Source organism: Mchenga conophoros, linkage group LG4 (genome assembly GCF_057382185.1).
Source record: "Mchenga conophoros isolate Kocher_MC1m ecotype Shallow Benthic linkage group LG4, M_conophoros_male_GT1.1, whole genome shotgun sequence".
Classification (NCBI taxonomy): Eukaryota; Metazoa; Chordata; class Actinopteri; order Cichliformes; family Cichlidae; genus Mchenga; species Mchenga conophoros.
The window spans coordinates 16397138-16420466 of NC_140529.1; the positions used below are offsets into that span (position 1 = coordinate 16397138).

At 43.8% G+C, this 23329-nt stretch overlaps 1 pseudogene across 1 annotated transcript in view; it reads right to left on the minus strand.

Moving 5' to 3' along the window:
- LOC146575804 (myosin-16-like) overlaps positions 1 to 19814 on the minus strand; it is a 28572-nt pseudogene extending 8758 nt beyond the window's left edge. Inside the window, exons 1-17 of the transcript XR_014892299.1 lie at positions 19636 to 19814; positions 17640 to 17810; positions 17450 to 17475; positions 17251 to 17344; positions 17098 to 17213; positions 16974 to 17014; positions 16678 to 16776; positions 15587 to 15596; positions 11913 to 11935; positions 8386 to 8453; positions 8084 to 8208; positions 7752 to 7879; positions 7488 to 7654; positions 7262 to 7394; positions 7009 to 7178; positions 4889 to 5134; positions 2115 to 2635 (exon numbers count right to left, since the gene is read on the minus strand). The product of XR_014892299.1 is annotated as a myosin-16-like (transcript). The remainder of the gene's footprint in view (positions 1 to 2114; positions 2636 to 4888; positions 5135 to 7008; positions 7179 to 7261; positions 7395 to 7487; positions 7655 to 7751; positions 7880 to 8083; positions 8209 to 8385; positions 8454 to 11912; positions 11936 to 15586; positions 15597 to 16677; positions 16777 to 16973; positions 17015 to 17097; positions 17214 to 17250; positions 17345 to 17449; positions 17476 to 17639; positions 17811 to 19635) is intronic.
- Between the last annotated feature and the right edge of the window lie 3515 nt (positions 19815 to 23329).

Below are 23329 nucleotides of genomic sequence, written 5' to 3' on the forward strand. Positions count from 1 at the left end.
CATAAACAGGCAAATATACGAATGGCTAAATCTGAAACTAATAAATATATGTACAATATATAATAGTATATGCAAAAAAAATTTTCTGGATGTGTATACTAAATGTTTTTCTGTGTGTGTGTGTGTGTGTGTGTGTGTATACACATATTTTACAGATTAAATAGAGTAAACAATAAATAAAATATATAAAAATATACAGAGTGAGACATGTGCAAAACAGTGGCATTACTGTACAGTATGGAGTGCATAATGTTGAAGTTCCAGTAGTGAAGCTGAGGTGTCTATGACGTGTTCAGCAGTCTGATGGCCTGATGGAAAAAGCTGTCTCTCAGTCTGCTGGTACGGGACCGGATGCTGCAGAACCTCTTTCCTGATGGAAGTAGTCTGAACAGTTTATGGCTGGGGTGACTGGAGTCCTTGATGATCCTCCCCGCTTTCCTCAGGCAGCGCTTCCTGTAGATGTCTTGGAGGGAGGGAAGCTCACCTCCAATTATCCGTTCAGAGCACCGCACTACTCGCTGGAGAGCTTTGCGGTTGTAGGCGGTGCTGTTGCCATACCAGGTGGTGATGCATCCAGTGAGGATGCTCTCAATGGCACAGTGATAGAAGGTCCTGTGGATGCGGGGGCTCATGCCGAATCTTTTCAGTCTCCTGAGAAAGAAGAGGCGCTGCTGCGCCTTCTTCACTGTTTTGTTTGTGTGTACTGACCACGTAAGATCCTCAGCCAGATGTACTCCAAGGAACCGGAAGCTGCTCACTCTCTCCACAGCAGCGCCGCAGATGGTGATGGGGGTGTGTACTTCTCTGCACCTCCGGAAGTCCACTATCAACTCCTTTGTCTTTGCGACGTTGAGGGTGAGATGGTTGTCTTGACACCAGTGGGTCAGGGCGCTGACCTCCTCCCTGTAGGCCGTCTCATCACCGTTGGTGATAAGACCCACCACTGTAGTGTCGTCCGCAAATTTCACAATGATGTTGGAGTTGTTAGTGGCTGTGCAGTCGTAGGTGTAGAGTGAGTACAGGAGAGGGCTCAGTACACACCCCTGTGGAGCACCAGTGTTCAGTGTGACGGGGGATGAGGTGATGCTGCCCAGTCTGACAACTTGGCGTCTGTCAGACAGGAAGCTAAGGATCCAGCTGCAGAGGGAGCTGCTCAGTCCTAGATCCTGCAGTTTCCTGTCCAGCTTCGAGGGAACGATGGTATTGAATGCTGAGCTGTAGATGTCATCCAGGGAAGGACGGATGTTGTTTTGCTGTGCTGTATTTTAATGTGAAGTGTACTTATTTATATTTTTATATTGCATGTACTGGTTATATTTTGTGCAGTGTTTTATTTAGATTGCATGTTTTGGTTATACCGTCAAATTGTCCTGGAGAGACTCCGCCTTTCCCCATTTTTACTAATTGGACACACCTGAGAGGAAAGGCAGTGTAATTTACAGAGTGCTGAGTGACACATAAGAGGGTTGGAGCTTGGCGTTCGAGGAGGACGGACAGCACCAGCGACTAGGGACGCGGAGCGAACAGGCGGACGGCAGTAGTAACGAGAGCCCAGCTTGTGCACTGCGGGAGAGCAGAGGCGGCGAGACAGCTGGTGCCGATTTGCAGTTTTAAAGAAGCGGCGGGCGGAGTTGAGAGCTCTGCCCACCCGGGGTAAGTCTTCGACTTAGCCCCTTTTATTGAATGAAAATTGCCGAAAAGAATAGTGACTGCCGCTCCCTCCCTTTCTTCAGCGTACCAGGACGCGGAATGCGGGGAGGAAGGCGAGGACTCCGCTGGGTTTCCCTTTTACATCACTTCGCTGGACTTTTTTAGTTCTTTGTGACTTTTATATCGTGGCGGATGCCACTGGACTTTTAATGTTGTGTTTTATTGCTTTTTATTGTGTTACCCCTTGGCCAAGGTTGTTTTAATTCATTTTGCATTTTTAACTATTTAAATATAATAAATTATATTTTAATTATACAGTTTTTTAATCGTGTGCTTTCCCTTGGCGGCTCCACTGCTCTGTCCGTTTGGAGGAAGGTTTCCTTCCTTTAAAAAAAAAAACGACACTGTGGAAATAAAATCACCTTCGCTCCGTTACATAATCTACAAACAGCATTCTCACATACGTGTCTCTCTTCTCCAGGTGTGACAGGCCAGTGTGTAGTGTCAGGGCTATGGCATCATCAGTGGACCTGTTGTGGCGGTATGCGAACTGTAGAGGGTCCAGTGAGTCGGGTAGTGCAGAGCGGATGAAGTCCCTGACCAGCTTCTCGAAGCATTTGCTCACGATGGGGGTCAGGGCTACAGGTCGCCAGTCGTTCAATGAGGAGATGGTGGAGGATTTGGGTACAGGGACGATGGTGGCCATTTTGAAGCAGGCTGGGACTACAGACAGAGAGAGGGAAAGGTTGAAGATGTGTGTGTGAACACTCCAGCCAGCTGAGCCGCGCATGACTTGAGGACTTGAGGACTCTGTGTATTTAGCCCTGATCAATGCGAATAGCTGACCTGACTGGCTACCTCCCTGGACTTTTTTAGGGGGGAGGTAACAATGTTTAAAATAATAACAATAATAATATTTATATTTATAACAAGGTGCAATAATAATTAATGTGCAATAATAACAGTGTGCAATACACATACACTTATTCTTCTTTTTTATACTAAGTTAATATACTGTGTGTTTGTTGCGTTGTGATGTGTCATATCGTCAGTGTTGGGGAGTAACGGAATACATGTACCGCCGTTACGTATTTAAAATACAAAATATGAGTAACTGTATTCCGTTACAGTTACCGTTTAAAAAGGTGGTATTCAGAATACAGTTACTTTGTTGAAATAAATGGATTACACTGCGGTACTTTCCTGTTTCATTTTGTCGCGGGTCAGGACTGTTTGGGTTTTGTTTGACAGCTACGTTCTGTTGTTCCAGGCGGCAGCGTTACGGTTGCCATGGTTACATGGCGACGCTCTCTCTCTCTGGGACTGTGTGTTTCCTGGGTGAGAGAGCGCCTTTTCGTTGTTGTTGTGCTAAGCTAACAGGCAGAATGCTACAAGCATAGCTCTAAACAATGTAGCATCATGGGCAGTGTAGTCCGTGTTGCACGGAGAATGGACTGCCATACACGTTATGGGTCTGTGCGCGCAAGGAGGGAGAAAAAGGGGAGTGGAAAGGTACGAGTTGTCATCGAGGAAAAACGGGAGCTGGAAGCATGTAAATATAATAATAACCACTGCAGCCAAGAAGAGTGCCTGACGAGCCCAGTTGTAAGTAAGCTATTAAGACTCGACTGTACACCGTGTTCGTGTTTTCCTCCGAAAACAATAAGTTCCGTTGGAGCAGCCTTTCAACGCCTCTCTCTGTCTCTGTCAAAAAAAGTTGACCCACACAACAAAGTAAAGCTATTTTTCGGCTATGAGCCGACAGGGACCCCGCCGTATTAGTCAGAGGTCCCTTTACTACAGTTCGGAGTCGCGGACTTTCAGTAATAGTAATAAATCACACAGCAATAGTACATTCACGTTGTTGTAAAAAGCATGATAATATATTAAGTAATCCAAAGTATTCAGAATACGTTACTGTCATTGAGTAACGTAACGGAATACGTTACAGAATACATTTTGGGGCATGTAATCTGTATTCTGTAATGGAATACATTTTAAAAGTAACCTTCCCAACACTGCATATCGTGTCGTGTTGTGTTATATGTAGTGCCGACGTAGTACAGTTTTCCAATTTCATTGTACTACTGTACTATGTATGACTGTGCAATGACAATAAAGAGTTATCTTATCTTATCTTATTTTAAGGTAAAGAGTCCAAGATTGAAGTGCTCTGTTGGGATCGAACTAACTAAACTCTAGTTACATTGTGTATGTGTATATACACTAGAATGATTGGGATAAATACAGATGTAGTTAGACCTTGGTTTGAACTCTGGGTTAGGAAATCCTTTCCCTCTAACACCCCACTACAGGCATGCTGGTGCAGGATGAGAAGACTGTCTGTCACACCTTTGAAACACAAACAATAAAGAATGAAATCACGAATACCAAGATCAGATTTGGAAACTAAAATTATTCACCAATGTCTATGACAGTGGTTCCCAAACTTTTTTTGCTGGGCCTGTTAGGATGCCTGGGTCGTTGACCCAGGGTTTTTGAGTTTATTATATTATTTATAATTTCTAGTCTTTGGTTTCTTTGAGTTCTGTCTTATAGTTTATGTCTCTGTCTTCTCTAGTTGCTCTGTCTCCCCTGTCAGCTGTATTCCCTTGTCTAGTTCGCGTCTCTGTGTATCCTTAGTTGCTATATCCCCGTGTCCAGTCAGTGTCTGTGTCTGCCCTGGTCCCACGTCTCTGTTCCCTTTGTTGCAGTGCGTGCGAGTCTGCGTCTTTAGTTCAGTCTGTGTCATGTTTCCTGTTTTATTTTGAAGGTCCTTGTCTGAGGTTAATGTATCTGGTTTTGCTTCCCCTTGTCTCGATAGGCCTGATTTGGCCCAGCTGTGTTTCCCTCCTGTTACCCATTCCCTGATTGCTCCCTCTGTGTATTTAAGCCCTGTGTTTCTGTGTTGCGATCTACCGTTTATTTTGCTGTGTGTTTTGTCTGCGTGCCTGAGTTTATGTTTAAAGTCTCAGTTCTGGTTTCTTTTTTAGTTCAGCATTAAAGCTGTTTTTTGAGTTTACTTGGTGCCTCTCAGTGTCTGCACTTTTGGGTCCACGATTCCTGTCTGCACACAGCCGCTCCATAACAGAGCCCCCCTTTGTTTTACAAGAAACAACTTATGTTGTTCATAAGTAGTTAAAGGTAGACTATGAGCAATCTATGACATTTGCATTGTTCTTATTTCTTGAATTTTACGTTTTGTATTGTCCTTAAGTCCTTTTTTACCCTCTGTTACTTTATGGGTATCGTGCAGTATCTGCAGATGTGTATTTGTTCCTGTGGCTGTGTGAGTTGCTCTGTAGAATTTGGAGACGGTTTGGAAGGAAGACCCTTTTTTCTGTTTCTTGGATCCTCCGGAAGTGTCCTTTTCTTTGAAGAGAGGGGCCAGCAAGGGCATTGACGACTTCTGGAAGAGTCCCACCTCTGTCTCACTCAGGGGGTCTTTGTTCTTATCCAGCCACGCTGTTATATTGTAGCCCACCTATGAGAGGTAAAAACTAGGGGTGCAACGATATTCGTATCGATATTGAACCGTTCGATACAGTGCTTTCGGTTCGGTACGCATATGTATCGAACAATACAAAATTTGTAATTTATTTTATCAACTTTCCTTCTGACGATGCTGTCTGTGTTGAGCGCTCAGTGAATCTGCGTTCGACTACTCCGCCTAGGCTGCACTGTCGAGCGCAGATCCACTGAGCGCTCAACACAGACAGCATAGTCAGGAGGAAGAGCGCAGGGCAAGCTAGCGAGACAGAAGTTAAGCTCTCCTTGCAACATGGCAAATTGAACCTCCCCACCCTCATTCAGATCTGGCGTTTGGAATTATTTTGGTTTTCATGTGACGTATGACCCTGAAGGTAAGCGAGTCATGGACTAAAGTAAAACAGTATGTTGGATGTGCCACGCAATGCTCAATTACATGGGTGGGAGCTAGTGTGTTAGCGCAGTTAGCTCGTTAACGTGTTGGCAGTCTAGCCCCATGCACGGGGCGATCAGGGGTAGCTCGTTAACGGAGATTTGCCGTGTTGTGGCGTTAAGGTCATTTGAACGAGATTAACCTGAAAGCACTAGTGGGAACACAACGAATATGACTGCACATTTACTCCGACAGCATCCTAGTGCAAAGACAAGTGGAAGCAGACAAAAACAATAAGCACGCATGCTACAAACTTTACCCGAGTCATTTAGACAGCCGTTAGCACATGAGTCTCCTTATGGGGACCTGATATGTTTAATATGCTGCTGAGAATATAGCCCAGAAGAAGCGTATAGTATAGCTTTTATTTTGGAAAGAGACATTTCTCTGTAATAAACTCTTTTCCAAAGATGAGTGATTCCTCAATCAGATACAGGGCTCGCAATATCGCTAGCCCAACGTCCTGGGGCTAGCGATTTTTCCAGTCGGGCTACCAAAATCTCTCTGCCCTGCCCGTCGGCCTATCGTAGGAAGCAAAAATATATGTCAATGCTTTTGCATTCTTTCAGAAATGTAGCTGGGTAATTATGTCATTGGCATCGGTGAGCCACTGTCAATATGTGACATATTGAAATCGCGTTTGAATTTGCTCTTGTTTTTTGCTTTCACTTTGCAATCGCGCGAACTGTGTATAGAGAGCGACAGCACTGATCTGTGAGTGATGATAATTTGTGCACCAATTCCTCTGACATCGTCTTATTAATTGGTAGCTTACTATGCAAACATGACAAGTGAAATCTCCCGCAGCAAGCTTAAACATGTGAGAGGTTGATCGCAGAGAATCGCTGAGCTTATGTGAGTGCGTGTGTAAAAGCAGCAGGATATATATTTCAGTTCTGCTGAGCCAAATAAGACAGGTCAGGGTGAAGAAGTGACAGCCAAAGAAAAGCTTACCACAAAACGGAAAAGTTATGACAAATCAGACTATAAGGCAAAAAGAAAGTGCAGCTTTATGGTTTCATGGACAAAATAATTTCTGTGGCTGCAATATGACGAGCTAAATAACCAGGGCTGCACATAAGTGGTCCGCAGGTGCGCATTCGCTGTCAAAATAAAAAACATGCACAAGGGTTAGGGTTAAATTTAAAAACTGTACTTTTGAGTTAAAATATATATTTATAATTTTAATAAATGACAAATTAAAAAGGCATGAACATTTTTTTTGTATCGAAAAAATATCGAACCGTGACACTAAAGTATCGAACCAAACTGTGAATTTTGTGTATCGTTGCACCCCTAGTAAAAACAGCTTAAAGTCACACATTAGCATTGATTTCATTGACAGAAGCATTTTGAAATAACTTTATTCCATCACATACACATGTTTGGAGCCATTCGTGTATTTACCAGCCAGTAATCTCTTAAGAAGTACTTGCAGTGCCGCCATAGTGCATCAGTGGGCCTTGGCCAATTTCTTCCCCCCTTCTGGCTTGAGGAAGCTGGAGGACTTGCCCAGGTGGTTTTCATACAGAGCTGCTGTGAAAGTTGCATCTGTTGCTTTTGGAAACGCACACTGCTCCTCCAAGACGGATAAAATCCCAATAGGCTGGAGGGGGGGATAAAATACATTAAGGTGGAAATAATGCCCCGTGAGTGCACACAGCGTTTCTGAGAGTATGTTTGCGTTACCCTCTGCAACAGGTCCAGGCCAAAGTCCACAAAGACCCTCCTACTTGTACTCTTCCTGCTCCATGTGGTGGTTAAAGAACTGCTGCAGCTTCTTGATGGTGAAGATGATGCACAGCTGCTCAAAGCTGTTGAACTGGAGACAAAGCACAGAGCATGACCCTGCGAGCTGACAAGAGGAAGTAGCATATTGTAGCTTCTGATCGAGACCACTCTGCTTAAAGCTTACCTCAAAGATTTCAAACCCAGCATCGTCCAGCACTCCTGTGAAGAACTGCCACTGCATCTCGGTGTCCAGTGTCTTATTAATGCGGGTCACCATCCACTTGAACATGCGGTCATAGGTGGCTTTTGCCAGAGCATCGATGGAGTACACACACTGGTCTTGGTTCTGACTTGAAAATTGGATGATCTTTAAAATGTGAATGAGTCCATCGGCACCTTTGTTAAATAAGTAATCACAAGGACCTTTAGTACTGAAGTGATCTCATAGCTTTGGTCACAAACTCATTGCCAACCTTGACGCGGGGGCGTGTTATGCCCTTCTGCAGCTCCCCGGAGTTGATGGCCATGAGGTGGGCAACTTTGTCAGCCACTTTAGAGGAGAGAGAGGACAAGGATCTAATTACACAGCTGAAAAATAGGTTGCTGCCAAGACTGTGATTAATGGAAGCAAAAAAAAAAACAATATGCAGTGGATGAAAAAATATTTGGTTGTATGTCAAAATGGAAGGGCATGTTTTAGGAGAAGGAGAGAGCTAAAAAGAGAAGAACTGGGGTAAACTTGAGAGAGGGAGGTAAACTTTCTCTACCCTCAGTGGAGACACATCAGCCTGCTCCTCTCTGGGTTTCTGTTTGAACTTCATGTTTCCAAAGTGCATTACTCTTCCGGTCAGTTTGTACACGGTCATCTTCTCCTCAGGAGTGAAGCCCGGGACACCGAAGGCCTCCTGTGGACACACAAGCAGAGAGAACAGAGCGTACTGGGAACAAAGTATCACAATAAAGCTGTACAAAAAGAGGCAACAGCACCATCAACAGTCCAGTACGTTTCCATAATCAAATGTTATATACAAACTCTGAATGAAAGATAAAAGCTTTCAGTGTGAGCACAGGAGTGAGCGCACATCAGTGAGCAGCAGCTCCTCGCCGCCGTCCACGTTGTCCACCAGAGTGACTCCCTGACACACCCACACTGTTTCGGGTAAGGTAATGATACTTTACCTTTTTGTTATAATGAAAAGAGACACCACAGTTACTACACTACAAGATTTGATAAAATATTGATTTCTTAAAGTATGTCCTTTAGACTCAAAAAACAAACTTAAACTCATCAGCACACCCAAATACGTTTAACTGTAGCAAAAAAATAGAAATAAAACTGTTTATGGCCTGCTACAAAAAAATCCTTTAATTAAAGTTTAACATTAGGGGTGCGGTTACTTTGATCAGCAGGTATATAAAAACAAGGAGGCTAGCTACTAGCTGTCTGCAGTCCTTCGTGACAGATAAATTAGACCACTAACTGGTGCTTTATTTGCCTTTTTGAGTTTTTAATGCAATTACACGATAGTTAAATAAATGGGTCCATAGTTTAGTAAGGTTTATACATTTGCTTGGTTCAGTTTCAGCCAGCCACACAAGTCCACTTTGGGGTTCTGTTAGCATGAGCATTGGGTGCAGGTAGCCAAGACTAGCTGCTTTTTCTTAACTGATAAGTAAATACCCTGTTGTAACTGCCCCTAAGACATTTGTCCTCCAGGTTTGGTGAATGAAACTGCAATTTTTCAGTCTTTTAATAAGTAAAAGCTACAAACAGTGGTTTTGCCTTTTCATGAGGTTTGCTAGCTAGATAGCGCTAGACCCACTTGGCCAAACATGGTGACTTCTGGTTCCAAGTAAAGTTACTGGTTCAAAATGTAAAATACGAGTCCACAAATCAACAGATGGTGTGACATTGGCTACATCCATCTGAACTGCTGAACTATACTTGTATTTTAGTATTTTTCAGACATATTAAATTTGTGTTAAGCCACTATTTGGATCTGTTTATCCAGAGCTTTGTAGCGGTTTTACATATTGATACGCATTCTTCGCTGTTTCCCTTCACATTTAATTATTCAATCGTGTATTGCTTTACTTTTAGTTTCAACCTTTAATCTACTGCTTTTGGTGGGTTTCGCTATTTTCTTTTAACTCCCTGAGTCTTAAAGCTAACATAATTAACATTACTCCAACCATGTTACGTTACTGAGTCAGCAGTCTACTCACTTGCTTGCTGACTACTTTTCATTTACTAAAGTTACAACTTATTGAAGTAAATGCATTTAAAATTCATTTAAAATTTATTCCATTGAATTAGCTGAGCTACACCTCGAACTCTCCACTTGCTACCTTACAGCTGCACTGGTATCTCCTGCAAGTTTTTGTTTTGGGAATCAGTAATTCAGGTGGCGCTTTTTCAAAACTGGGACTCTAGAAAGCTTAAAAAACTGATCCTATTAAAATAGATTTGGTGGCTCCACAGTGTAATGACTAACACATTTGACTAACACACAAAAGACCCCTGGTTTGAGACCAAGAAGAGGAACAAATCACAAGATAGTGTATTCTTTTTGCTGGTCTTACGCCTGGATAAATGTATGTTGTGTCACAAGGGCAACTGGTGCAAAATTTGTCAACTCAAACATGTGGATAAATTCACCACCATGACCCCTTGGGAAAACAGAGAGTAGCCACAAGAACATATCTCTGAGACCCAGGGATAGTCTGTCCTTCATGATATCCCAAAATGATTTAACGTAATAATATTTTCATTTTTTTTCTGGTAACATTCCTTTTTATTTTATGAGCATTAAAACTGTGGAAATTAAAAATGAAAGAAACACATTTCAACACAAAAACCCTGTTTAAAAAGAACTTCTCTTAGTCAAGCTTTTTGGTCAAACTGCATTCAGCAGCTAACAGGCACCTAAAGCTGTGCTGTTATGTCACCTCACCGTGGATGTGACAGAAGGCTGAGTGAGGCGGAAAGATTTTACTCAGAGTTGTGGAAGGTGAGTCAGACTTATTGCTGTCAGGGGATGGGGTGGAGGAGGGCCAAACATCAGAGCAGGAAGGTGTGAGCTCAGAGAAGGACATACCAGCTTTTGAGAAGCCTGCGCAGGGACAAAATCGTGACACCAGGAATCCATTATATTGTGTAAGCTAGGGTACTTGACTTGGGTCTGGATGGAGGATGTCCGAGTCATACTGTGAACATACACATGCTAAAAAATGCTTTCAGTTTTAAAGATGCCTTCAGATAGCAGCACCTTCTTGTAGTTTTATGTGCTGTGACTCATTTTTCCCCAAAAAAACCTGGTTGCTTATTAACTGTTTGATGTAATCAAAGAGCCTCCAGTTTTGGTGGTTGTGGGCAACAATGTCCCACTTTTAATTTTTCATATTGTAAACTTTTTTTAAACCCAATTTTAGGAGGTTTGAAACAGAACTGATATGGAAAGAAGAGCTGGAGTTTAGTGCACCTTTGGGAAATATATTAATTATATAAATCAGCAAAGCAAATAGTTTAAGAAACCAAACTTTTATTTTATTGTATGTGTGTGTGTGTGTGTTCCACTTCTACACATTGCAATGTGAAAAAACGTCAGAGCCCTATCTTACACGATGCTTTTTATCTATAATGAGTGGCGAGCGTTGTCAGTTTGTCCCTGCGCAGGCTCCTTGAAAGCTGGTATGTCGTCCTCTGAGCTTTCACCTTCCCGCTCTAATGTCTGGCCCTCCTCCGCCTCATCCCCTGACAGCAAGAAGTCTGACTCCCCTTCTACAGCTCTGACTAAAACCCTTTGTTCCTCATTCAAACCTCTGCCTTCTGAAGCACGGACATATTGCAATGGGAGTTAGTAAGTCCTGCTGTCCACTGTTCAATTAAACTTTATTTATATGGAGCCAAATCACAGCAACAGGTGCCTGAATTTGCTTTATGTTGTAAGGTAAAGACCCTACAATCACACAGAGAAAACAGTGAAAGAACACTTAAAGAACACAGATTAAAAGCTTTGTTTTGAAAGCGTTATAATTTCTGTATATTTCTGAAATTGATGTTTGGAGCTCCTCCTTGAATCGCTACCTTATCGTGGTGGAGGGGTTTGTGTGTCACAGGGATCCCAGGGGCTATGTTGTCTGGGGGCTTTTGCCCCCTGGTAGGGTCTCCCATGGCAAATTGGCCCTGGGTGAGGGACCAGACAAAGAGCGATTCATAAGACCCTTATGAAAAGGACACCGAGGGAACAGTTTACCCTGCCCGGGATAGGGTCACCGGGGCCTCGCCCTGGAGCCAGGCCCGGGGAGGGTGCCCAAGGGCGAGCGTCTGGTGGCCGGGCCTTAGTCCATGGGGCCCGGCCGGGCACAGCCCGAAGAGGAGACATGGGCCCATCCTCCCGCAGGCCCACCACCCGCAGGAGGCGCCATAGGTGTCGGGTGCATTGTGTGCCGGGTGGCGGCCAGGAGCGGAGGCCCTGGCGGACTGACCCCCGGCTGCCAAGACTGGCAATAGGGACATGGAATGTCACCTCTCTGGTGGGGAAGGAGCCTGAGTTAGTGCGTGAGGTTGAGAGGTACCGGCTAGATATAGTCGGGCTCACCTCTACACATGGCTTGGGCTCTGGAACCAGTCTCCTGGAGAGGGGCTGGACTCTGTCTCAGTCTGGAGTTGCCCCTGGTGAGAGGCGGCGGGCTGGGGTGGGTATCCTAATATCCCCTCGGCTTGCTGCCGGTACGTTGGGGTTTTTCCCGGTGGACGAGAGGGTTTGTTCCCTGCGCCTTAGGGTCGGGAACGGGTCCTGACTGTCATCTGCGCTTATGCGCCGAGTGGCAGTTCAGAGTACCCAGCCTTCTTAGAGTCCCTGGGGGGGGGGGGGTGCTGGAGGGTGCTCCACCTGGAGACTCTGTTGTCCTGCTGGGAGACTTCAATGCTCACGTGGGTAACGACAGCGAGACCTGGAGGGGCGTGATTGGGAGGAACGGCCTCCCTGATCTGAACCCGAGCGGTGCTCTGTTATTGGACTTCTGTGCTAATCACAGTTTGGCCATAACGAACACCCTGTTCGAACATAAGAGTGTCCATAAGTGCACGTGGCACCAGGACGCTCTAGGCCGTAGGTCGATGATCGATTTTGTAATCGTATCAGCAGATCTGCGACCATATGTGCTGGACACTCGGGTAAAGAGAGGGGCTGAGCTGTCAACTGATCACCACCTGGTGGTGAGTTGGATCAGGTGGCGGGGGAAGACGCTGGACAGACCTGGTGCACCTAAACGCGTAGTGAGGGTGTGCTGGGAACGTCTAGCAGAGGCCCCAGTCCGCGAGATCTTCAACGCACACCTCCGGCAGAGCTTCAACAGCATTCCGAGGGAGACTGGGGACATTGAGTCCGAATGGACCATGTTCAGCGTCTCCATTGCCGAAGCTGCTGCATTGAGCTGCGGCCACAAGGTGGTTGGTGCCTGCCGTGGTGGTAATCCCCGAACCAAATGGTGGACACCAGAGGTGAAGGGAGCCACCAGGCTGAAGAAGGAGTCCTATCGGGCTTGGTTAGCCTGTGGGACTCCGGAGGCAGCCGACAGGTATCGACAGGCCAAGCGGAACGCGGCTCGGGCAGCGGCTGAAGCAAAAACTCGGGTGTGGGAGGAGTTCGGAGAGGCCATGGAAAAAGACTTTCGGACTGCCTCGAAGAGATTCTGGCAAACCGTCAGACGTCTCAGGAGGGGAAAGCGGTGCTCTACCTGCACTGTGTATAGTGCTGGCGGAACGCTGCTGACGTCGACTGAGAAAATTGTCAGGCGGTGGAAGGAATACTTCGAGGACCTCCTTAATCCCACTGACACGTCTTCCGAGGAGGAAGCAGAGTCTGGGGATGAGGGGAATGACCCGCCAATTTCCGGGGGCGAGGTCACTGAGGCAGTTAAACAACTCCTTGGTGGCAGAGCCCCTGGTGTTGATGAGGTCCGCCCCGAGTTCCTGAAGGCTCTGGACGTTGTAGGGCTGTCCTGGTTGACACGCCTCTGCAATGTTGCGTGGAGATCAGGGGCAGTACCTGTGGACTGGCAGACCGGGGTGGTGGTCCCCATCTTTAAGAAAGGGGACCGGAGGGTGTGTTCCAACTACAGGGGGATCGCACTCCTCAGCCTCCCTGGGAAAGTCTATGCCAGGGTGCTGGAAAGGAGAGTTCGTCCGTTAGTCGAACCTCGGATACAGGAGGAACAATGCGGTTTTCGTCCTGGTCGCGGAACACTGGACCAGCTCTTTATCCTCTCCAGGATACTTGAGGGTGCATGGGAGTTTGCCCAACCAGTCTACATGTGTTTTGTGGACTTGGAGAAGGCATTCGACCGTGTCCCTCGGGGTGTCCTGTGGGAGGTGTTGCGGGAATATGGGGTGTCTGGCCCATTGCTACGGGCCATTCGATCCCTATACAACCGTTGCAAGAGCTTGGTTCGCATTGCCGGCAATAAGTCGGACTCGTTCCCGGTGGGTGATGGGCTCCGCCAGGGCTGCCCTTTGTCTCCGGTTCTGTTCATAATTTTTATGGACAGGATTTCTAGGCGCAGCCAAGTGGCGGAGGGCTTTCGCTTTGGTGGCCTCAGATGATGTGGTTCTGTTGGCTTCATCGGGTGAGGGCCTCCAGCTCGCACTGGAACGGTTCGCAGCCGAGTGTGAAGCAGCGGGAATGAGGATCAGCACCTCCAAATCTGAGGCCATGGTTCTCAGCCGGAAAAGGGTGGAGTGCCCACTCCGGGTCGGGGATGAGTTCCTGCCCCAAGTGGAGGAGTTCAAGTATCTCGGGGTCTTGTTCGCGAGTGATGGGAGAAGGGAGCCGGAGATCGACAGACGGATTGGGGCTGCAGCTGCAGTAATGCGGACGCTGCACCGGTCCGTCGTGGTGAAGAGGGAGCTGAGTGTAAAAGCGAAGCTCTCAATTTACCGGTCGATCTACGTCCCTACCCTCACCTATGGCCACGAGCTGTGGGTAGTGACCGAAAGAACGAGCTCAAGGATACAAGCGGCAGAAATGAGCTTCCTTCGAAGGGTGGCTGGCCTCTCCCTTAGAGATAGGGTGAGAAGTTCGGCCATCCGGGAGGGGCTCAGAGTAGAGCAGCTGCTGCTCCACATCGAAAGGAGCCAGCTGAGGTGGTTCGGGCATCTGACAAGGATGCCCCCTGGGCGCCTCCTGGGTGAGGTGTTCCAGGCATGTCCCACCGGGAGGAGGCCCCGGGGCAGACCCAGGACACGCTGGAGAGATTATATCTCTCGGCTGGCCTGGGAATGCCTTGGTATTCCCCCGGATAAGCTGGAGGAGGTGGCTGGGGAGAGGGAGGTCTGGGCCTCTTTGCTTAGGCTGCTGCCCCCGCGACCCGGCCCCGGACAAAGCGGATGAAGATGGATGGATGGATGATGTTTGGAGTCACATGTAGAAGAAACAATTAGATTTTTAGCAATAGAAACATAATATTTGCAAACACTGTATTAGGGCTGGGCCATATTATACCGTTCACGGTAATACCGGTATAATGTTAGGCAACGATAGGAAAAAGAAATATCGCGATAGAATATGAGTAAAACGCGCATGCGCAGTGCCTATGTTTTCATACGCACATGGCCGATTGTTGAGTGAAACAAATGAACCAGAATTGGTTTGTAAAAATGGTGCAACTTCAGTGATGTGGAACTGGTTTGGTGTTTGTCCGTCAGATACACGACAAAGCACATTTTTTTGCAGAACATGCAAGCGGCCGTCGTTATTGTCGGACTAAGATGCTCTTAAATCTGGGAGTAATCTGGGTCCTAAACTCCATACCCTTCAGGTCAAATGAACACTGCAACATCACTGAGAGTTAAAAACTGTCTAAATTCTTTCATCTTTAATAAAACGATCAGCATTGCTGCTTTACCAGGTGTAACTATGAAGTTTAACTTCCAGGCATCCATGAAAACAAAATTTATTACATTTAACGAGTTAGAAGTTAGCAGGAAGCTAGCGGAAGCTAGCGGAAGCTAGCGGAAGTTAGCTCGCTAGTTTCGCTAGCATGTTCTGACTGAGAGACAGAGATTTCTGAAAAAAATCAAACGTACAGCTCTGCTATCACTTCCTACATAAATGAAGACAGGAAACTAAACAGCAGTGACGTTTATAGGGTTACTGAAGTTGGGCTAGCTGGTATATAATGATGTGCTACGTGATCGCTAGCAACACAGCTATGTTAGCATAATATAAACAGTGAAGCTGGAGGACGAACACTAACACTTTTCCACTTAAAAAAGTTAACGTTAAGGTTTCTGATAGTTAGAGACAAATGCAATCGCATGGCAGGATGCTGTAAACGGACCAAACTTCAGTCAGGAGAACAACTGAGATAATCCATCCACAATACGAGGTCAGTCATTAATATACTGCAACAACATGGGAATAGAGAAGCTGCCAGAGAATTCAACATTAATGAATCAATGGTACAGAAGTGGAGGAAGCAAGAAGAATGAGTTTAATAAAGTTTGATTTATCTGACTGCTTTGTTTCGCTTAATGTGCCTTATAATCCCGTGCACCTTATGGTCCGAAAAATACGTACTGCACACTGCAGTTTAATGTTGCAAAGCACCTCTTTTTAACTTCAGTGGATATTATACATGGTTATGCTCAGGATATGTCAGCCCATTTCTACTGGAAATGCCTTTTGGTTAAACTTTCAGCAAGGAATTTGCATTTGCACTGTTACATTTTTATAAAGCTTTAATGTACATAAAAACCAGCTTCTTGTTTAAGTGAAAATAAATGGAAGGTTGTCTTTTTGCGCTAGTAATGTTGTGGAGTTGTATTTTGTCTCGCCACAATTATATCGTCAGTTATATCGTTATCGCAAATTTTCAAATATATATCGTGATAAATATTTTTGGCCATATCGCCCTGCTCTACACTGTATCACTTAACTTCCCTTGCTGCTGTAAAATGTGGAAGCTGCACTGCCCGTCATTTTGAAACCTCCACAAATGTGGCATCAATAGAAAGCCCAGGATCTCCTCTTGACAGTACAGCAGGAATTAATGATGATTGATGTCATGTAGAAGTCATGTAGACTCATGTCTACTACAGAGGACAAGAATGAATTGCTGGATCTTGGCCTAATAGGATTAATAATCTCCTAAGAGTGAAACTGCATATATCCACACAAACCAAGCCTTTGCTTTTAAAACCGCTACAAGTGTTTTAGTTTTTAAAACGTTGAATTTTAAATTGTTATTTATTCATTTTCTTGCATATTAGCATGCAGCATATGACATTATTAAAACATGTTTTTTTCCCCAGTCTGTCGTTTCACATTCAGTCATTTTAATTCTATCCACTGCAGATTTATCTGCTTTACCTCTGAGCTCTGGTTTCGTTCCAGAGAGGAGCTGGTAGAATATGTGAGATCCTCTCTCGGCAGCCTGCTGGGAAATCAGTCTTGATTTTTCGAGCAGATCTAGCACCAAGACAAACGCAATTCATAAGGGCCCATTTATCCAAATTATTTTCATTTCTCACTTGATGTTTTGTCACGGCGTGACATCTTCATGTCACGGACGACGGCACATAAAAAGCAAGGCGTGTTATTTTTAACAAGGCCCCCTGACACTGACAAGCCTGATCAGAAGTAATGCAAGAGTAACATCCACTCACAGGTCTCAGTGTCAGCGCCAGCCGGCTTAGCTGTGGATGAGGATGAACTTTCCTTAGAAGGAAAACAGACGCACATATTCGGAAACAATTTTTCTATTTCATTTCATGCGAGACATTAATAGTTTATCTGATTATTTAAAATCTGATCCCTGCAAAGTGCAAGGAGTTGTTGTTCCTGATGGGTTTACCAAATGCCTCCAACACTGGGTTGGCCTGTATGATCTGGTCCTCCACTGAGCCCTGGAAGCAGCAACATTCAAATGCCCATTATTTGAGCCTTGGAGTCTGAGGCTTTGCTCCCGGACGCTCCAAAACTGGCAAAGTACTGGATAACCTTAGTGTTTTCAGTCCTGCCTGCACCAGATTCCCCACTGATAGGAAAGGACCAGAGATCAAAAGAACGGTGTGATTACACGGTGTACATGATTTTGCAGGGAGCTCAAAGTCGGAAACAGGAACACGCGTGTTATCCTTACGTGATCAGCATAGACTGGTGCTCGCGCTCTGCGATGACAGGACATGAAAGGGGGCAGACAAACAGAGTGAGTGTGAGAGAGGAGAGTAATTGCTGCTGATTTCCCTCCGTCAGCACTGTGAACAACACAGACAGCTGTCCCGATGCCGCAAAACCTTTTTCTACTCCCCTAACAAATCATCACACGGCACACTGATTACACACCTCCAGCAACTGCCGTCTTAAAACATACAACTGCGTAACGACAGGCCACTTGCACGTTTCTTCTCCGCCTTGTATATCTGGGCCAGTTTAGCTCCATAGATAGAAAGCCATTTATATGGATTGACTGTCACACAGAAGAGGCGTGTGCATGTCCAGACGTGGGTTTAAAGGTTTAAGGATGCTCGGTCAATGATGTTAAAACATGATGGAAAGTTTTTCAACTTTGTGGCACCTTTACATGTTGATGCTATTTCCTGTACTGTGTTAAAAAATAAATGTTACATTTTTAGTGTAATTCAACCTCCTGTATGTAAAACCTCATGTATCAGATATGATACATGAGGTTTTTGTATACTTTTGATAATTCTAAATCATCAATGTATCATCATAATTGCACAATTTATTTTTAAGCAGTACATTGCAAATGAAATGCCAGATGTAGCAAATATGACACAAATTAATAATCATATATGGAAATTAGTATTTAATGCTTTTTTTTTGTTTGTTTGTTTCGTCAATGGGTTCAATAAACAACCCATTTACAAAAAATTTGAATTTTTTTATTTTTTTAAGCTTTACTGGGATAAACATAAACGTTTTTCCTTTCCAGTCACCTTTCTCACTCACTATGTGTTAATAGACCTCTCTGCATTGAATCATACTTGTTAATAATCTCTGGCTCTCTTCCACAGCATGTCTTTATCCTGTCTTCCTTCTCTCACCCCAACCAGTCGCAGCAAATGGCCCCGCCCCTCCCTGAGTCTGGTTCTGCCGGAGGTTTCTTCCTGTTAAAAGAGAGTTTTTCCTTCCCACTGTCGCCAAAGTGCTTGCTCATAGGGGGTCATATGATTGTTGGGTTTTTCTCAGTATGTATTATTGTAGGGTCTACCTTACAATATAAAGCGCCTTGAGGCAACTGTTGTTCTGATTTGGCGCTGTATAAATAAAATTGAATTGAATAAACATGAAAATAATGTATACTGAAACTTGCGAGGCAGATGCAGATGGGCATCAGCTAGTTTATGGGGGGAAAAGAAGTTGTCACGTCTTACAATTCTTAAATTAAATCATTATTATTCTTATTAGTAAGAGGAGGATTTTATAGTTCACAAATAATACATCACAAACAATCGTGTTTACTAATTGGTTATTATTTGGTTGTAAACATGAAAAAACTATTATAACAAATATCAAATGAATAATAAATTATTTGTAAAGCATACATGAATATTGTTTGAATCTTTTTTTAATGAAGTTACATCTGAAGTTGAGCTTATTAAGGACTTTGTAAAGCATAAATATGCCTTTTGGCCCTTATCCTCAAATCCACACAGATTTATGGAGCACTGCACCACAAATAAACAGGACGGGCTAACGACTGATCGGAATTATAACCAATAATAACTAACACATAATGTAAAAATTGTTTTGCATTGTCATCACAAGCTGTCATTTTTACTAAAGATAAACAAAGATTATAAGATACAATTTCACGGTTTGTTAATGAAGTTTGATTAATTACAAGGTTACAATTTATTAACTTGAGGATTACATGGTGTTACCCCTTCTAGGCATTCTGGAAGGTTTCAGACTTTTACTAACTGAAGAAGTAGTACAAAGCTACACATGTAGATTTAATGTTAAATGTGATAAATTATAGTTTGTCATCAAATAAATCATCAGTTGTATGAATAATCTTAAATCATTTTAAGCTTGCATAACCATTATGGCAAAAGAACAGAAAAGAGGGGGGGGGTATGCATCAACCACATGGCGTGATTAATTCTCTGCGCAGTGAATAATCTTTATGATTGATTATGATTGATGGGAAACATATTGAATAACACATTGAAAACCAAAAGTAATAAAATTCTCTAAGTTACAAAAGGCTTTTCTGTTCCTATACTGCTTTTTTTCTATGGTTTGACTGCTTTTTAATGGTGCTGTGGATTACTCAGTGCTGTGAAGCTTGCTTATGTAGATCCTTGCGCTGACATAGTGGCGGTGAAGGTTTTCCGAGACGCGGCTTCGTTGAGGAACGTGTGATCAGCGATGTCACTGGCTTGGTAGAACTTAGGCCGTTTCATCTGCTGGACATCATCCTGCCTCACTTTCACCGTCTGGTTAGAGAAGACGATAACAATAAGAATGTCGTCCGTCATCTTTGACCCAGCAGGGGCGTTTGATTTCATGTGGTTTATTCATGACATCTAGCCCTCCAGGGGGTCCACATCATCCCTGCAATCGCCTTTATAGACACCAGGCTTGCTTGCTGCCGCTAACATACTCAACCTAGTGACCGATTAGCCTGCTCACCCACTGACTTCATCAGAGACAGACTGGCAGTTTAAAGAAAGCAGAGTTGTTAATTGGAGTGAGAGAAAGGATAGTAGATGTTGATCCAACAAGAGCTAGTGTTTGACTCAGGTACTCACCAGTGCAGGATGTACAGATAAGCTCAGGAGCACTATAGGTGTGTGCCTTTTGGCCCTGGGAATGTGGATTTGGGAATTCTTTAGTCTGCCTTGGTCCATTTTGGGTTTCCCTGCAAAGCCATCAAAACCGTCTCCTTTTCTCAGCCCATTACTTTAGTTATCTTCCCCGATCCCTCTTGATTTCCACCCCTCCAGTTTCATTCCACCATGTCTCTGCTGTTAAGCAGTTATTACTTTATCTGTGTGTGTACATTAGGATTAGTATGGCACCCTAAACTGAAACCACTGATGTGCCATTGGGTTATTTTTGTCCATCAAATTCAATTAGATCTTTGTCCATCTTGATTATTTTGAAATACCTACAGCCAGATTAAATCCTTTATATTAAAACAATGATTCCCTCAGTGTATTTTGGTGTGTAAGTAATTACATTTGGATTTTTTTCAGCTAGGAACAGCTCTGGGTCAAATATAAAAGAGCTGATTTTTTTTCCCAGGATGTGTAAATTCCAGGATGTGAAGAAAAGTTCCAGGGAATGCCAAAAGTTGCTGCTTTCCCAGAAGCTGAAATTTTCTGACATCACTGCTTTGTTCTCAGCCTGTAGCCTCACTCCCAACTTCCTCTGAGCTGAAGTAGCTGTTGCTCCAGTTTCCCAAAGGGGGCACTCACATTCGTACTGACTCAGCGGCACAGAGAATGAGCCTCAGGGGGATGATGGTTTGACTTGGTTCCATATTCTTCATCATTCATTTCACAGCATTTTAATCATATTATTTTTTTCCAGCTTTCTAAATTGTGCTTTTGTTATTTTTTAAAATGATTTAACAGATTCTGTGGAGCCTCTCTTTTACCATCCCCTTCTTCTCTTGGTGTAATTTCATCTTCCTCCTCCTCGTCTCATGTCTCAGCCTCTGATTTTTATTTCATGTTTTGGCCACCCAGTATTATTCCCCAACTGCTCAGTTAAACAGAATGACTTCATCTTTGTTAACTATGTGTCTGCTTGTCCCTGCGGTTTTAGTCTGTCTCCATGATAGGAATGATTTTGTTGTGAGCACACTCAGCTGGTCTCAGGGGCTCCACAGCCCCTGAGACCAGCTGAATAAAAGATACACCCACATAATCACATAATCACACTAACAGCTGTACACGATGGCTAGAAGGATAGACCGATTTGTGTGTGTGTGTCCCCAGCGTGACTACAGCCACCTGTGGAGTGTTGACATAGTTAAACAGACAAATACAAACATCATCTGGGAATTAGACAGATGTAGTTTAAAAGTGGAGGACAAAATGGGGAAAGATATTAAAGACATAAAGAGGTTTGCTCATATGAAGAGGAAGGTGGAAAGGTGTATGAATTATTGCTTCCACCTGTATCTCTCTCTGTTTTAAGGGTTTGTGGCCAATGGGCCGAATATGAAAGAGTTGAAACTGCAACATGTGTGTTTGTGTCTGGCCCCTGGGACGTGTGCGAGACATTTGTCTGCTCATATGGATTTACTGTGGTGTGTAAACAGGCCGGTGAGAGGTACCATTGTTCCCACTGCTAATACTGCAGCTAACTGTGCCGCCGCTAAAGAGCCAAATCCAAGCAGCTATAATCTCAGGTCACCCGGCTTTCCTTCAGTCTTTTTGTGTTTTAGCTGCCTGCACGCTTCATGTTCCTGCTAAACATTTCCTAAAGCCTGTTATGCTACTATGATGCAAATGGTGCATCCAATTGAACTTAATTTTATGTCACATCTGCCATGACTTTATCGTCTCACTCATATTCCCATCAAAGTTATAATTCTGCACAAGTGTAAGTCTCTCACAGTTCAGGTATTTTATATTTTTGGTACCTGTGCAGATGAATCCCATGACTCAGTTGAAACCCCAACTTTTCCTTTTGACACCATAAATTAACATTTGTGGGTCTGAGTGAAACATTATAGGAACTAAGGATTATAATGCAATTTAAATATTGCTGGGGTGAACAGCATTCAAGGCCTAACTTTAGAGGAAGACCGTCATCCATTCCTATCAGCATGTATTATCATATATTACCCATTTTTCCGCAGCATTTGTCTGAGTTTTAATTAAAATGGAAGCTCTGCCAAACATCTGCAAAGCTGTTACAAAAGTTTGTTGTTTGCTTTTTTTATATTAGTGATATTCATTGATTTTTGAATAAGAAATGTAAAGCAGAGTTGTTGAAGGGTTAATTTAGGTACTAAGTTTTAAAAGTTATTTTTAAAGTGAGCAATTATTGACAAAAACCTAAACAACTAGGTTTGGGTTGATGAGGTTAGCCATAAAAAGTGAGACCGTACCATTTTTTATTGGCAGTGATTCTATGTAGGGATATTGTTAAAGTAGAAATTAGGTAAAAGAGCGCTATATTAAAAAGTAACTGCTATGACCTTCTATAAATAGATTTTAATGTATGTCTATCTATGTATTATTATATTTGATTCATTTTTCGTGAAGGAAATGTAAAAAAAAAAAATAAGTAGAATTAAAGCTGCAAGCAGTGACGAGAGGGCCCTCGCACCCCAGCGCATCAAGCTAAGCCCAACACCTACGCCCAGCAGGCAGCGATGGAGATTACCATCCAATCTGATGTCCCACTGACGCATATCATGAGTAGAACCACCAGTTAAAATTTTATCTCGTTCAATGATGATTATAACCCACTTTGCATTTCCTCTTCCCACTAGGCACTGCTCTAACCATTACTGACAAATGGCACATGAATCGGTTCGGGGCTGGACTCTCATTCTGCCTGTTAAGTTTGGGAAAGTTTTGGGAAAGCCAAGTGTATCTTTTAGTTACAACAGTTAAATGCTTCTTCTGATCATGTGATTGAAGGTCGACGTGTCGCCATGACCACATGGTTTCACAAAACGTGAAAAGCTTTGCAATTTAGCATCATCAAGGTCTTTAGATTTCACCCGTTGAAGATCACGTGAATGTGATTAAATCCCTAGGAGGAGTTCGTTAAAGTACGAGGCCTGAAAACATCTTGGCATTTTACATAAGCCTGCCAAATTTCAGACACATAGATGAAATATAGAGTAGGGGGTGGTCTTTTGAAATTTTGTATGGGGTGCTGTGGAGCTATTTTGCAATATTCCATGAAAACAACCATATAACAAGAAAGCCTTCCTCACATTGGAGGTTTACACCTATAAAAAATCAATTGAGGATTAATGATTCGATATCACTTTATTCAAGCTAAAATCGATCTGAATCGGAAA